The sequence below is a fragment of the Oncorhynchus masou genome, unplaced genomic scaffold, assembly GCF_036934945.1.
Source record: "Oncorhynchus masou masou isolate Uvic2021 unplaced genomic scaffold, UVic_Omas_1.1 unplaced_scaffold_2082, whole genome shotgun sequence".
NCBI lineage: Eukaryota > Metazoa > Chordata > Actinopteri > Salmoniformes > Salmonidae > Oncorhynchus > Oncorhynchus masou.
Window position 1 is genome coordinate 5,484 of NW_027008564.1, and position 17,017 is coordinate 22,500.

Genomic DNA, 17,017 nt, shown 5'->3' on the forward strand with positions numbered 1-17,017 from the left:
TCTAGAAGGTACTAATGCTCGAGAGCTACTGTGTCGTCGTGTTATCGCCAGATAGCGTGGCGATTTCGCCTTGAGAGACGCAGGACTCCACCTGACCTCATTGCTACCGTGTGTTTTTAACTCTACAATCTGTTGTGATGTGTGTATTCTGTATCTTGGGGTAGGAGTTGTACCACAGACCTAAGATCTGATTACCAATCTATAATACTAATATTGATCATTTAAGCCATGATATACCAGGGGTCGGGCTGATTAATTACAATTCTCTTCAATACTTTTCAATGAGGAAAGTTTGGAATTTAAATTAGGTTTACTTTATGAATTGACTGGAATTGACCCCAACCCTGATGTATACCCTTAGTATTATGGATAGGTAATTGGCTGGAATTGACCCCAACCCTGATGACAACAAAATTGTCATCCTTCCTTGTTGAAACAAATTGGCGAGGCTGCCCATGTGTAAATATTATTCTGCCTTCTTCAGTAGGATATGAGATGAGGCTTTAGGGGACAGAAACATATCTGCCCTTGGAATCAGTGCTTATTCAACCTACTAGTCATCTATAGGTAACCCTGTTCCTGGAGGTACTGCAGGATTTTGTCCAAACTAGGCACAACACCTGACCAACTGAGCTAATTGATCAGTTCAGTGATTGCCTTTAATTCAACACACCTGGTCTTCCAGGTTGGTTAAATCATGAACATGAAGGGCCTGTGGTACCCCAGGAACCAGGGTTGCCTGGTTAACCTGATACATCTGCTATTTCCCCTGTGAACATTCGAATGAGAATAATGATGAGCGTGATGGTCCCCTCAGGCTGTGTCTATGAAATCCATTAAACAAGCTGTTTGATCACGTATCGAGAGCGTTTCAGTGTTCACTATGTTTCGTAAGAATCACCAGTTCAACAACTAGAATCTAGGCCGGGATTCAATCCTATTGCACGTTACAAAGGTCCCTTTTAAAGGTAATGTGCCCGCATATGCAGAGATCCCATTCATTGTAAACACTTGACTATGGCTCAATCGGAAATTACCTTTAAATGTCGACTTGACTCCTGGCCTTATTCACAGAGAACACTAGTATAAGTGCTTATGAGAATAGTTCATCAGTGTATGATAAATATACATAAAATAAATACTCAATACTACTTTAAATGCTGAGGAAAAACTTTAATGAAATAAGCAAAACAAAAGCCATTAGTAAACATGAAGTAAAGAAACCATTAGACATTGGTAAGTATGTTTCTATAAAACATCGTAGTAGACATGGATGTTTAAATCTGATTAGTACTTGCTGTAAATGTACAGTGGGGCAAAAAGTATTTAATCAGCCACCAGTTGTGCAAGTTCTCCCACTTAAAAAGATGAAAGAGGCCTGTAATTTTCATCATAGGTACACTTTAACTATGACAGACAAAATGAGAAAAAATCCAGAAAATCACATTATAGGATTTTTAATTAATTCATTAATTTGTTTGGTTGACACATAGGGCTCTACAGGACTTCCATAGGGCTCTGCAGGACTCCCATAGGGCTCCAATAGGGCTACTGGACTCCAATAGGGCTCTACAGGACGCCCATAGGGCTCTACAGGACTCCCATAGGGCTCCCATAGGGCTCCACATGGCTCTACAGGGCTCTAAAGGACTCTACAGGACTCCCATAGGGCTCCTATAGAGCTCTACAGGGCTCTACAGGACTCCCATAGGACTCTACAGGGCTCTACAGGACTCCCATAGGGCTCTACATGACTCTACAGGGCTCAACAGGACTCCCATAGGGCTCTATAGGACACATAGGGCTCTACAGGACTCTACAGGACTCAGATAGAGCTACACATGGCTCCAGAGGGCTCTACATGGCTCTACGGGAGTCCTATAGGGCTCTACAGGACTCCCATAGGGCTCTACAGGGCTCCCATTGGGCTCTACAGGACTCCCATAGGGCTCTACAGGACTCTACAGGACTCAGATAGAGCTACACATGGCTCCAGAGGGCTCTACATGGCTCTACGGGAGTCCTATAGGGCTCTACAGGACTCCCATAGGGCTCTACAGGGCTCCCATTGGGCTCCACAGGGCTCCCATAGGGCTCCACAGGGCTCCCATAGGGCTCCACAGGGCTCCCATAGGGCTCCACAGGGCTCCACAGGGCTCCCATAGGCTCTGGTCAACAGTAGTGCCCTGTAAAGGTGACAGGGTACCATTTGGGACACATTCCTTGTCTGTGAGTGCAGTTAAAGGTTTATTTAAGCGGCTACGTGTGGTTGAATGCTGCCTTGTAGCTCACAGTAAAAGAAAGGCTGTCTGAAGGACCATTAAAACCATGGTTACGACACGAGTAGCTACAACCATACAATGTGTGTGTGTGAAGCGTTGTTCCTATCTGCAGCACTGACAGAAAGCTACGGTAGTGCAACCTACCTGCCATGAACTGAAACATAATGTTGTTTAATTCAGAACCAATGGTTGTTTCCAGTAAGGCTATTTCCAATAGCATCAATGGAGATACGCACAGAGACACATGGAGATGTGTGTGTGTGTTAGGACACAGAGGAGATGGGGTTGTGTGTGTGTGTTAGGACACAGAGGAGATGGGGTTGTGTGTGTGAGTTAGGACACAGAGGAGATGGGGTTGTGTGTGTGAGTTAGGACACAGAGGAGATGGGGTTGTGTGTGTGTGTGTGTGTTAGGACACAGAGGAGATGGGGTTGTGTGTGTGTGTGTGTTAGGACACAGAGGAGATGGGGTGTGTGTGTGTGTGTTAGGACACAGAGGAGATGGGGTTATGTGTGTGAGGACACAGAGGAGATGGGGTTGTGTGTGTTAGGACACAGAGGAGATGGGGTTGTGTGTGTGTGTGTGTGTGTGTTAAGACACAGAGGAGATCGGGTTGTGTGTGTGTTAGGACACAGAGATGGGGTGTGTGTGAAGAGACGGGGTTGTTTGTGTGTTAGGACACAGAAGAGATGGGGTTGTGTGTGTGTTAGGACACAGAGGAGATGGGGCTGTGTGTGTGTGTGTGTGTGTGTGTGTGTGTGTGTGTGTGTGTGTGTGTGTGTGTGTGTGTGTGTGTGTGTGTGTGTGTGTGTGTGTGTGTGTTCGGACACAGAGGAGATGGGGTTGTGTGTGTGTGTGTTAGGACACAGAGGAGATGGGGTTGTGTGTGTGTGTGTGTGTGTTAGGACACAGAGGAGATGGGGTTGTGTGTGTTAGGACACAGAGGAGATGGGGTTGTGTGTGTGTGTTAGGACACAGAGGAGATGGGGTTGTGTGTGTGTGTTAGGACACAGAGGAGATGGGGTTGTGTGTGTGTGTTAGGACACAGAGGAGATGGGGCTGTGTGTGTTAGGACACAGAGGAGATGGGGTTGTGTGTGTGTGTGTTTGGACACAGAGGAGATGGGGTTGTGTGTGTGTGTGTTTGGACACAGAGGAGATGGGGTTGTGTGTGTGTGTTAGGACACAGAGGAGATGGGGTTGTGTGTGTGTTAGGACACAGAGGAGATGGGGCTGTGAGGAGAGCCCATCTGTGTGAGGACCTTGTCCAGCCATTGCAGAGGGCCGTGCAGGTGCACCTCTATCCAGCAGGGGTGCTGGTGACGTCCTGGCGGTGGTACTCTGCACCCCAGCCCTGCACAGCGGAAGTAAATACAATTATCAATTGGGTCACATTCATTAGTGCACACTGTAGCAAAGCAGTGCAAAGGGTTTGGCAACATAAAAGGAAAGTGGGTGTTTCTTGTAGGATAAGTTCAGTTCACCCTCCATTAGTTTTCTTCTGTTTCAGTCCATTTTCTTCGGTTTTCCTATTGAATTTAACTTTGTGTTCTGTTTGGTGACTAGTGAATTTAACCTTGTGTTCTGTTTGGTGACTAGTGAATTTAACCTTGTGTTCTGTTTGGTGACTAGTGAATTTAACCTTGTGTTCTGTTTGGTGACTAGTGAATTTAACCTTGTGTGTATGTGTGTGCTAGAGGTCGACCGACTCTGGTTTTCAACGCCGATACCGATATTGAATATCGGAGGACCAAAAAAAAGCCGATACTGATTAAATCGGTCGATTTTCTATATTTTTTGCAATAATGACAATTACAACAAGACTGAATGAACAATGAATACTTTTATTTTAACTTAATATAATACAAAAATAACATATTTTAGTCTCAAATAAATAATGAAACATGTTCAATTTGGTTTAAATAATGCAAAAACAAAGTGTTGGAGAAGAAAGTAAAAGTGCAGTATGTGCCATGTAAGAAAGCTAACGTTTAAGTTCCTCGTCGGAACATGAGAACATATGAAAGCTGGTGGTTCAATATTCCCAGTTACAGTTTTAGGTTGTAGTTATTATAGGAATTATGATGTGTCAACTATTTCTCTCTATACAATTTGTATTTTAAATACCTCTAACTATTGGATGTTATTATAGGCACTGTAGTATTGCCAGCCTAATCTCTGAGGCATGAAGTCATAAACAGCGCTGTGCTTCAAGCATGCTAAGAGCTGCTGGCAAACGCAGGAAAGTGCTGTTTGAATGAATGCTTACTGAGCCTGCTGCTGCCTACCACCACTCAGTCAGACTGCTCTATCAAATCAAAGACTTAAATATAATAAACACAGAAATACGAGCATATGGTCATTAATATGGTCAAATCCAGTAAACTATCAATTCGAAAGCAAAAATGTTTCTTCTTTTAGTGAACTTGAAAATTGAAATCGCCCTAATTATTCGGCCATGCCGACTAATCGGTCGACCTCTAGTGTAACGGATGTGAAATGGCTAGCTAGTTAGCGGTGGTGCCCGTTAATAGTGTTTCAATCGGTGACGCCACTGTGACCTTGAAGTAGTGGTTCCCCTTGCTCTGCAAGGGCCGTGGCTTTTGTGGAGTGATGGGTAACAATGCTTTGTGGGTGGCTGTTGTTGATGTGTGCAGAGGGTCCCTGGTTCGTTATACTGTTATCTGGGTTTTGCATCTGTCACTAGATACGTCCGTGACCAATACGTGTGTTGTGTGTTCCGGAACCCTGTGTCATCACTCCAGGCTCCAGAGCCAAAGATCAGAAAAACACAGCGTTGAGTTACCGTGGAAACAGCGGAACTTCATTCAGCAAAACAAAACATCTGTTCAAATGTGATGAATCGTTTCAGAGCCGTATTCACTGCCCATGTCGAGGTCACGTGACAGATATTGACCCATCACCCCTGACCTTTAACCCCTGACACCGATAGTTACCTCGACAAAGCTCATTGGGATGGTGCACATCTTGATGAGTTCGTAGACCAATTTGTAAGTCGCTCTGGATAAGAGCGTCTGCTAAATGACTTAAATGTAATGTAAATGTAGACCACCTCGAACCCTCAATCCCACCCCTCTAACCTGTTACCCCTGACCTTTAACCCTGACCCCGATAGTTACCTTGACAAAGCTCATGCGCATAGTACATCTTGGTGAGTTCGTAGACCACCTCGAAGCCGTGGTTGACGGACTGAGAGAGGAGCTCGGCGAACAGCTGGTTGTTGAAGATCTTCAGACTACAGCCGCTGGGGATCTTACGGTGGTGGCATGGAAACCATGCTGATAGTTACAGTTACGACTCTGGACGAAGATACTGCTGTCACTCAAACACTCGGGCGTACACCTCACCACCCACGTAGTAGAGATGGACACCTGGAGAGAGAGAGAGAGAGAGAGAGAGAGAGAGAGAGAGAGAGAGAAGAGTTAGGAGTCTGGACGAAGATATTGCTGTCACTCAAACACTCAGCACACACCTCACCACCCACGTAGTGGAGATGGACACCTGGAGGGAGGGGGAGAGTGTGAGGGAGAGAGAGAGGAGAGTTAGGACCCTGACGAAGATACTAGTATCGCTCAGACACACGGAATACACAACCCCTACATATTACAGATGAACACCTGGGAGGGAGGGAGGGGGGAGGGGAGAGAGAGAGAGAGAGAGAGAGAGAGAGAGAGAGAGAGAGAGAGAGAGAGAGAGAGAGAGACAGAGAGAGAGAGACAGAGAGAGAGAGACAGAGAGACAGAGAGAGAGAGAGAGACAGAGAGAGAGAGAGACAGAGAGAGACTCGAGAACTGCAGGTCCGGGGCAAGGTAGCACATCCTGTGACCAGGTTTGGGTTCCATAGCCGCAGGCAGAACAGCAGAAACTGGATCAGCAGCACCACCAGGTGTCCTAGAACTCAGGTGCTAGAACTGGGTCCTAGAACCAGGTCCTCCGGGGAGGGAGGGAGGGAGGGAGATGGGAGAATTAGAGGACACATACTTAAGATCACACAGGACACCAGATAAGACAGGATAATTACACCAGATCAGACAGACTGACCCTAGCCCCGGACACATAGACTATTGCAGCATAGATACTGGAGACTGAGAAAGGGGTGGGTAGGGGGACACTGTAGCCTGGAAAAGTCCAACGAGGCAGGATATAACCCCCAGGTGTTGGAGAGGGGCTTAGGGTGAGAGAAATGAAGAGGAGGGAGGAAGGGGGATGGAGAGAGAAAAGGGTTAACATTCTTGACATCATTGCTACCTGCCACTGTGTCTTGGCATAAAAGAGTACAAACGTAGACATGAATGACTTTACAGTGGTTACCTGTGTGTGTGTGTGTGTGTGTGTGTGTGTGTGTGTGTGTGTGTGTGTGTGTGTGTGTGTGTGTGTACAGCTGAAGTCGGAAGTTTACATACACTTAGGCTGGAGTCATTAAAACTAATTTTCCAACCACTCCACAAATATCTTGTTAACAAACTGTAGTATTGGCAGTCGGGTTAGGACATCTACTTTGTGCATGGCAAAAATGATGTCATGGCTTTAGAAGCTTCTGATAGGCTAATCATTTGAGTCAATTGGAGGTGTACCTGTGGATGTATTTCAAGGCCTACCTTCAAACTCAGTGCCTCTTTGCTTGACTTCATTGGAAAATCAAAAGAAATCAGCCAATACCTCAGAAAAAAATTGTAGACCTCCACAAGTCTGGTTCATCCTTGGGAGCAATTCCCAAAGGCCTGAAGGTACCACGTTCATCTGTACAAACAATAGTACGCAAGTATAAACACCATGGGACCACGCAGCCGTATTCCGCTCAGGAAGGAGACGTGTTCTGTCTCCAAGAGATGAATGTACTTTGGTTCAAAAAGTGCAAATCAATCCCAGAACAACAGCAAAGGACCTTGTGAATATGCTGGAGGAAACAGGTACATAAGTATCTATATCCACAGTAAAATGAGTTCTATATCGACATAACTTGAAAGGTCGCTCAGCAAGGAAGAAGCCATTGCTCCAAAACCGCCATAAAAAGCCAGACTACAGTTTGCAACTACACATGGGGACAAAGATCTTTTGGAGAAATGTCCTCCGGTCTGATTAAACAAAAATAGAACTGTTTGGCCATAATGACCATCGTTATGTTTGTAGGAAAAAGGGGGAGGCTTGCAAGCTGAAGAACATCATCCCAACCGTGAAGCACGGGGTGGCAGCATCATGCTGTGGGGGTGCTTTGCTGCAGGAGGGACTGGTACTTCACAAAATAGATGGCTTCATTAGGAAGGATAATTATTTAGATATATTGAAGCAACATCTCAAGACATCAGTCAGGAAGTTAAAGCTTGATCGCAAATGGGTCTTTCAAATGGACAATGACTCAAGCATACTTCCAAAGTTGTGGCCAAATGTCTTAAGGACAACAAAGTCAAGGTATTGCAGTGGCCATAACAAAGCCCAGACCTCAGTCCTATGGAGTCAAAACTGTTCGCTGCTCTGGCCCCCAATGGTGGAACAAACTCCCTCACGACGCCAGGACAGAGGAGTCAATCACCACCTTCCGGAGACACCTGAAACCCCACCTCTTTAAGGAATACCTAGGATAGAATAAAGTAATCCTTCTCACCCCCCCCCTTAAATGATTTAGATGCACTATTGTAAAGTGGCTGTTCCACTGGATGTCATAAGGTGAATTCACCAATTTGTAAGTCGCTCTGGATAAGAGCGTCTGCCAAATGACTTAAATGTAAATGTAATGTAAATGTAAAAAGCGTGTGCGAGCAAGGAGGCCTACAAACCTGACTCAGTTACACCAGCTCTGTCAGGAGGAATGGGCCAAAATTCACCCAACTTATTGTATGAAGCTTGCGGAAGGCTAACCAAACATTTGACCCAAGTTAAATAATTTAAAGGCAATGCTACCAAATACTACTTGAGGGTATGTAAAACTGACCCACTGGGAATGTGATGAAAGAAATAAAAGCTGAAATAAATCATTCTCTCAACTATTATTCTGACATTTCACATTCTTAAAATAATGTGGTGATCCTAACTGACCAAAAACAGGGGTTTTTTACTCGGACTAAGTGTCAGGAATTGTGAAAAACTGAGTTTAAATGTATTTGGCTGAGGTGTATGTCAACGTCCGACTTCAACTGTATGTTCGTGTGTGTTTGTGTGTTCGTGTGTGTTTGTGTGTTTGTGTGTTCGTGTGTGTTTGTGTGTTTGTGTGTTTGTGTAAGAAGAGTGAGGAGGGGGGCAACAGTGGCCCAAAACACACATTTTAACAGGAATCCATGGCAAAACCATGAGAAAAAAACAACACAGGTACACTTTAGAAAGAAAAGGTTCTAGGTAGAACCATACGGGGTCGATCAGTAGAACCATAAGGGGTCGGTCAGTAGAACCATAAGGGGTCGATCAGTAGAACCATACAGGGTCGGTCAGTAGAACCATACAGGGTCGATCAGTAGAACCATACAGGGTCGGTCAGTAGAACCATACAGGGTTGATCAGTAGAACCATACAGGGTCGATCAGTAGAACCATACAGGGTCGGTCAGTAGAACCATACAGGGTCGATCAGTAGAACCATACAGGGTTGGTCAGTAGAACCATAAGGGGTCGGTCAGTAGAACCATACAGGGTCGATCAGTAGAACCATACAGGGTCGATCAGTAGAACCATACAGGGTCGATCAGTAGAACCATACAGGGTTGGTCAGTAGAACCATAAGGGGTCGGTCAGTAGAACCATACAGGGTCGATCAGTAGAACCATACAGGGTCGATCAGTAGAACCATACAGGGTCGGTCAGTAGAACCATACAGGGTCGATCAGTAGAACCATACAGGGTCGGTCAGTAGAACCATACAGGGTTCTTCGGGTTTGTCCCCATAGGGGAACCCTTTTGGTGCAGAGAGTTCTATCTGGAACCCTGTATAAACGGTTCTACCTGGAACCCTTTATTATCTAAAAGTACCAGCCTTTTAGGCTTTGAAATAAAACTACTATTGACCAGGGAAATGGCCCCCTATTCCCTATATAGTACACTACTATTGATCAGGGAAATGGCCCCCTATTCCCTATATAGTACACTACAATTGACCAGTGAAATGGCCCCCTATTCCCTATATAGTACACTACTATTGACCAGGGAAATGGCCCACTATTGTCTATATAGTACACTACTATTGACCAGGGAAATGGCCCCCTATTCTCTATATAGTACACTACTATTGACCAGGGAAATGGCCCCCTATTCCCTATATAGTACACTACTATTGACCAGGGAAATGGCCCCCATTGTCTATACAGTACACTACTATTGACCAGGAAATGGCCCCATATTCCCTATATAGTACACTACTATTGACCAGGGAAATGGCCCCCTATATAGTACACTACTATTGACCAGGGAAATGGCCCCCTATACAGTACACTACTATTGACCAGGGAAATGGCCCGTATATAGTACACTACTATTGACCAGGGAAATGGCCCCCTATTCCCTATATAGTACACTACTATTGACCAGGGAAATGGCCCCTATTGTCTATATAGTACACTACTATTGATCAGGAAATGGCCCCCTATTCCCTATATAATACACTATTATTGACCAGGAAATGGCCCCCTATTCCCAATATAGTACACTACTATTGACCAGGGAAATGGCCGCCTATTCCCTATACAGTACACTACTATTGACCAGGGAAATGGCCCCCTATACAGTACACTACGATTGACCAGGGAAATGGCCCCTATACAGTACACTACTATTGACCAGGGAAATGGCCCCCTATATAGTACACTACTATTGACCAGGGAAATGGCCCCTATTCCCAATATAGTACACTACTATTGACCAGGGAAATGGCCGCCTATTCCCTATACAGTACACTACTATTGACCAGGGAAATGGCCCCCTATACAGTACACTACGATTGACCAGGGAAATGTCCCCCTATATAGTACACTACTATTGACCAGGGAAATGGCCCCCTATACAGTCCACTACTATTGACCAGGAAATGGCCCCCTATACAGTACACTACTATTGAGCCGGGAAATGGCTCCCTATACAGTACACTACTATTGACCAGGGAAATGGCCCCTATACAGTACACTACTATTGACCAGGGAAATGGCCCCTATACAGTACACTACTATTGACCAGGGCCCAGTGTGGGAAGCACAGCAGAAGTGCTTCCTTTCTGAAGATGACAATGGCAATTGTTTACGTGACTGATGGCTAGTTGTATACACGGAGGAAACCAACACATATTTCACATTTAGTTAATTAATGAACACTTTATTCAAAAGTGTGTGTGTGTGTGTTCTCACCTTTTCCTATGTGCCTGCGTGTGTGTTCGATGGTTGAGTTGCGGTTGACGTTAGACAGCAGGCCGAGACAGAAGCGGTTGTTGTTGTTGGAGGGGTCGGTGAAGCCGTCGACCAGGACGCTACGGGACGAGGCGTGGAACGTCTCCCTGACACGGTTATTCAGCTCGTAGTACGCCACTGAACACCAGTACTCTGGCTCCTCATAACACACAGGCCGCAGGTCTACACAGAGAGGACGGAGGGGGTTAGAGTGTGTGTGTGTGTGTGTTACACTCTGTGTGTGCGTGTGTTACACTCTGTGTGTGTGTGTGTTACACTCTGTGTGTGTGTGCTACACTCTGTGTGTGTGTGTGTGTGTGTGTGTGTGTGTGTGTGTGTGTGTGTGTGTGTGTGTGTGTGTGTGTGTGTGTGTGTGTGTGTGTGTGTGTGTGTGTGTGTGTGTGTGTGTGTGTGTGTGTGTGTGTGTGTTACACTCTGTGTGGGTGTGTGTTACACTCTGTGTGTGTGTGTGTGTGTGTGTGTGTGTGTGTGTGTGTGTGTGTGTGTGTGTGTGTGTGTGTGTGTGTGTGTGTGTGTGTGTGTGTGTGTGTGTGTGTGTGTGTATGTGTTACCTCTGTGTGGAGCTGAGAACGTGAGCTTGTGTGTGTTAGAGGGGTCTCCAGGTTTGACGTCCTCTGTTGGGGCTGTCTCCACCATGTTATAGGAGGATAGGGGGGTCTCTGCTGGGGAGGACAGGGGAAAAGAGGGGAGAGGAGGGGATGATGGAGGGCGAAGGAGAAGAGAGAGGGAGAGGAGGGGACGATGGAGGCGAAGGGAGAAGAGAGGGGATGATGGAGGGCGAAGGGAGAAGAGAGGAGGGGATGATGGAGGGCGAAGGGAGAAGAGAGGGAGAGGAGGGACGATGGAGGGCGAAGGGAGAAGAGAGGAGGGGATGATGGAGGGCGAAGGGAGAAGAGAGGGGAGAGGAGGGGATGATGGAGGGCGAAGGGAGAAGAGAGGGGGAGAGGAGGGGACGATGGAGGCGAAGGGAGAAGAGAGGGGAGAGGAGGGGACGATGGAGGGCGAAGGGAGAAGAGAGGAGGGGATGATGGAGGCGAAGGGAGAAGAGAGGGAGAGGAGGGGATGATGGAGGGCGAAGGGAGAAGAGAGGGAGAGGAGGGTGAAGGGGGGAAAGGGGGTTGAGGGAGGTTGAATGGGGAGGAGAGGGCAGAGGAGGGGATGAGGGAGGGGGCGAAGGGGGAAGAGAGGGGAGAGGAGGGGATGAGGGAGGCGAAGGGGGAAGAGAGGGGAGAGGAGGGGATGATGGAGGGCGAAGGGAGAAGAGAGGGGAGAGGAGGGGATGATGGAGGGCGAAGGGAGAAGAGAGGGAGAGGAGGGGATGATGGAGGGCTAAGGGAGAAGAGAGGGGGAGAGGAGGGTGAAGGGGGAAAGGGGGGTTGAGGGAGGTTGAATGGGGAGGAGAGGCAGAGGAGGGATGAGGGAGGGCGAAGGGGGAAGAGAGGGGAGAGGGGAGAGGAGGGGATGATGGAGGGCGAAGGGGGAAGAGAGGGAGGAGAAAGGAAGAGAGGAATTACAGCACATCCAAAAGATGCAAATGGATTAAAGTCATAGAAAAATATTATTGCAATGAAAAGACAATGACAGCTTTTTGATCCTTATTGAGGTGGTACAGTAGTAGGAGGAGTTATAGCTAGTAGTAGGAGGAGTTATAGCTAGTAGTAGTAGGAGGAGTTATAGCTAGTAGTAGTAGGAGGAGTTATAGCTAGTAGTAGGAGGAGTTATAGCTAGTAGTAGGAGGAGGAGTTATAGTAGTAGTAGGAGGAGTTATAGCTAATGGTAGTAGGAGGAGTTATAGCTAGTAGTAGTAGGAGGAGTTATAGCTAGCAGCAGTAGGAGGAGTTATAACTAGCAGCAGTAGGAGTAGGAGTTATATTTAGTAGCAACAGTAGGAGGAGTTATAGTTAGCATCAGTAGTAGGAGGAGGAGTTATAGCTAGCAGCAGTAGGAGGAGGAGTTATAGCTAGTAGCAGCAGTAGGAGGAGGAGTTATAGCTAGCATCAGTAGTAGGAGGAGGAGTTATAGCTAGTAGTAGTGGTTGGAGTAGTTATAGCTAGTAGTAGTAGGAGGAGTATAGCTGGCAGCAGTAGGAGGAGTTATAGCTAGCAGCAGTAGGAGGAGGAGTTATAGCTAGTAGTAGTAGGAGGAGGAGTTATAGCTAGTAGTAGTAGTAGTAGGAGGAGGAGTTTAAACTAGCAGCAGTAGTAGGAGGAGGTATAAATAGTAGTAGTAGTAGTAGGAGGAGGTATAGCTAGCAGCAGTAGTAGGAGGAGTTATAGCTAGCAGTAGTAGGAGGAGTTATAGCTAGCAGCAGTAGGGGGAGGATTTATAGCTAGTAGCAGTAGGAGGAGGTATAGCTAGTAGTAGTAGGAGGAGGAGGAGTTTAAGCTAGCAGCAGTAGTAGGAGGAGTTATAGCTAGTAGTAGTAGTAGTAGTAGTAGAAGGAGGGGAGGTATAGCTAGTAGTAGCAGTAGTAGGATGAGGTATAGCTAGTAGTAGTAGTAGGAGGAGGAGTTTAAGCTAGCAGCAGTAGTAGGAGGAGGTATACATAGTAGTAGTAGTAGTAGGAGGAGGTATAGCTAGTAGTAGTAGTAGGAGGAGGAGGTATAGCTAGTAGTAGTAGCAGGAGGAGGTATAGCTAGTAGTAGTAGTAGTAGGATGAGGTATAGCTAGTAGTAGTAGTAGGAGGAGGAGTTTAAGCTAGCAGCAGTAGTAGGAGGAGGTATACATAGTAGTAGTAGTAGTAGTAGGAGGAGGTATAGCTAGCAGCAGTAGGAGGAGGATTTAAAGCTAGCAGCAGTAGGAGGATTTATAGCTAATAGCAGTAGGGAGGAGGTATAGCTAGTAGTAGTAGGAGGAGGTATAGCTAGTAGTAGTAGTAGGAGGAGGAGTTTAAGCTAGCAGCAGTAGTAGGAGGAGTTATAGCTAGTAGTAGTAGTAGTAGTAGAAGGAGGTATAGCTAGCAGCAGTAGTAGGAGGAGTTATAGCTAGTAGTAGTAGTAGTAGGAGGAGTTTAAGCTAGCAGCAGTAGTAGGAGGAGGTATACATAGTAGTAGTAGTAGGAGGAGGTATAGCTAGTAGTAGTAGTAGGAGGAGTTTAAACTAGCAGCAGTAGTAGGAGGGAGTTATAGCTAGTAGTAGTAGTAGTAGGAGGAGTTTAAGCTAGCAGCAGTAGTAGGAGGAGGTATACATAGTAGTAGTAGTAGGAGGAGGAGTTTAAACTAGCAGCAGTAGCAGGATGAGTTATAGCTAGTAGTAGTAGTAGTAGGAGGAGTTATAGCTAGTAGTAGTAGTAGGAGGAGGTATAGCTAGCAGCTGTAGTAGGAGGGAGGAGGAGTTTAAACTAGCAGCAGTAGTAGGAGGAGTTATAGCTAGTAGTAGTAGGAGCAGGAGGAGTTTAAACTAGCAGCAGTAGTAGGAGGAGTTATAGCTAGTAGTAGTAGTAGTAGGAGGAGTTATAGCTAGTAGTAGTAGGAGGAGTTTAAACTAGCAGCAGTAGTAGGAGGAGATATAGCTAGTAGTAGTAGTAGGAGGATTAGTTTAAACTAGCAGCAGTAGTAGGATGAGTTATAGCTAGTAGTAGTAGTAGGAGGAGGAGTTTAAACCAGCAGCAGTAGTAGGAGGAGGTATAGCTAGTAGTAGTAGTAGGAGGAGTTATAGCTAGTAGTAGTAGGAGCAGGAGGAGTTTAAATAGCAGCAGTAGTAGGAGGAGTATAGCTAGTAGTAGTAGTAGTAGGAGGAGTTATAGCTAGTAGTAGTAGGAGGAGTTTAAACTAGCAGCAGTAGTAGGAGGAGTTATAGCTAGTAGTAGTAGGAGCAGGAGGAGTTTAAACCAGCAGCAGTAGTAGGAGGAGTTATAGCTAGTAGTAGTAGTAGTAGGAGGAGTTATAGCTAGTAGTAGTAGGAGGAGTTTAAACTAGCAGCAGTAGTAGGAGGAGATATAGCTAGTAGTAGTAGTAGGAGGATTAGTTTAAACTAGCAGCAGTAGTAGGATGAGTTATAGCTAGTAGTAGTAGGAGGAGGAGTTTAAGCTAGCAGCAGTAGTAGGAGGAGGTATAGCTAGTAGTAGTAGTAGGAGGAGGAGTTTAAACTAGCAGTAGTAGGAGGAGTTATAGCTAGTAGTAGTAGTAGTAGGAGGAGTTTAAACTAGCAGCAGTAGTAGGATGAGTTATAGCTAGTAGTAGTAGGAGGAGTTTAAGCTAGCAGCAGTAGTAGGATGAGGAGGTATAGCTAGTAGTAGTAGTAGGAGGAGGAGTTTAAACTAGCAGCAGTAGTAGGATGAGTTATAGCTAGCAGCAGTAGTAGGAGGAGTTATAGGTAGTAGTAGTAGTAGGAGGAGGAGTTATAGCTAGTAGTAGTAGGAGGAGTTTAAACTAGCAGCAGTAGTAGGAGGAGTTATAGCTAGTAGTAGTAGTAGGAGGAGGAGGAGTTTATGCTAGCAGCAGTAGTAGGATGAGTTATAGCTAGTAGTAGTACTAGTAGGAGGAGTTATAGCTAGTAGTAGTAGTAGTAGTAGGAGGAGTTTAAACTAGCAGCAGTAGTAGGAGGAGGTATAGGTAGTAGTAGTAGGAGGAGTTTAAACTAGCAGCAGTAGTAGGAGGAGTTATAGCTAGTAGTAGTAGTAGGAGGAGGAGTTTAAACTAGCAGAAGTAGTAGGAGGAGTTATAGCTAGTAGTAGTAGTAGTAGGAGGAGGAGTTTAAACTAGCAGTAGTAGGAGGAGGCATACATAGTAGTAGTAGGAGGAGGAGTGTAAACTAGCAGCAGTAGTAGGAGGAGGAGTTATAGCTAGTAGTAGGAGGAGGATTTATAGCTAGCAGCAGTAGTAGGATGAGTTATAGCTAGCAGCAGTAGTAGGATGAGCTATAGCTGGTAGTAGTAGTAGGAGAGGAGTTATAGCTAGTAGTAGTAGTAGTAGGAGGAGTTATAGCTAGTAGTAGGAGGAGGATTTATAGCTAGCAGCAGTAGTAGGATGAGTTATAGCTAGCAGCAGTAGTAGGATGAGTTATAGCTAGTAGTAGTAGTAGGAGGAGGAGTTATAGCTAGTAGTAGTAGTAGTAGGAGGAGTTTAAACTAGCAGCAGTAGTAGGAGGAGTTATAGCTAGTAGTAGTAGTAGTAGGAGGAGGAGTTTAAACTAGCAGTAGTAGTAGGAGGAGGTATACATAGTAGTAGGAGGAGTTTAAGCTAGCAGCAGTAGTAGGGAGGGGTTACAGCTTGTAGTAGTAGTAGTAGGAGGAGGTATAGCTAGTAGCAGTAGGAGGAGGTATAGCTAGTAGTAGTAGTAGTAGGAGGAGTTTACACTAGCAGCAGTAGTAGGATGAGTTATAGCTAGTAGTAGTAGGAGGAGTTTAAGCTAGCAGCAGTAGTAGGATGAGGAGGTATAGCTAGTAGTAGTAGTAGGAGGAGGAGTTATAGCTAGTAGTAGTAGGAGGAGTTTAAACTAGCAGCAGTAGTAGGAGGAGTTATAGCTAGTAGTAGTAGTAGGAGGAGGAGGAGTTTATGCTAGCAGCAGTAGTAGGATGAGTTATAGCTAGTAGTAGTACTAGTAGGAGGAGTTATAGCTAGTAGTAGTAGTAGTAGTAGGAGGAGTTTAAACTAGCAGCAGTAGTAGGAGGAGGTATAGGTAGTAGTAGTAGGAGGAGTTTAAACTAGCAGCAGTAGTAGGAGGAGTTATAGCTAGTAGTAGTAGTAGGAGGAGGAGTTTAAACTAGCAGAAGTAGTAGGAGGAGTTATAGCTAGTAGTAGTAGTAGTAGGAGGAGGAGTTTAAACTAGCAGCAGTAGTAGGAGGAGGTATACATAGTAGTAGTAGGAGGAGGAGTGTAAACTAGCAGCAGTAGTAGGAGGAGGAGTTATAGCTAGTAGTAGGAGGAGGATTTATAGCTAGCAGCAGAAGTAGGATGAGTTATAGCTAGCAGCAGTAGTAGGATGAGCTATAGCTAGTAGTAGTAGTAGTAGGAGGAGGAGTTATAGCTAGTAGTAGTAGTAGTAGGAGGAGTTATAGCTAGTAGTAGGAGGAGGATTTATAGCTAGCAGCAGTAGTAGGATGAGTTATAGCTAGTAGTAGTAGTAGTAGGAGGAGTTATAGCTAGTAGTAGTAGGAGCAGGAGGAGTTTAAACAAGCAGCAGTAGTAGGAGGAGTTATAGCTAGTAGTAGTAGTAGTAGGAGGAGGAGTTTAAACTAGCAGTAGTAGTAGGAGGAGGTATACATAGTAGTAGTAGGAGGAGTTTAAGCTAGCAGCAGTAGTAGGAGGGGTTATAGCTTGTAGTAGTAGTAGTAGGAGGAGGTATAGCTAGTAGCAGGGGAGGAGGTATAGCTAGTAGTAGTAGTAGTAGGAGGA

At 45.6% G+C, this 17,017-nt stretch overlaps 1 pseudogene; it reads right to left on the reverse strand.

The window, feature by feature from the left end:
- Positions 1-3,088: 3,088 nt before the first annotated feature.
- LOC135532879 (mothers against decapentaplegic homolog 9-like) overlaps positions 3,089-17,017 on the reverse strand; it is a 22,229-nt pseudogene continuing 8,300 nt past the window's right edge.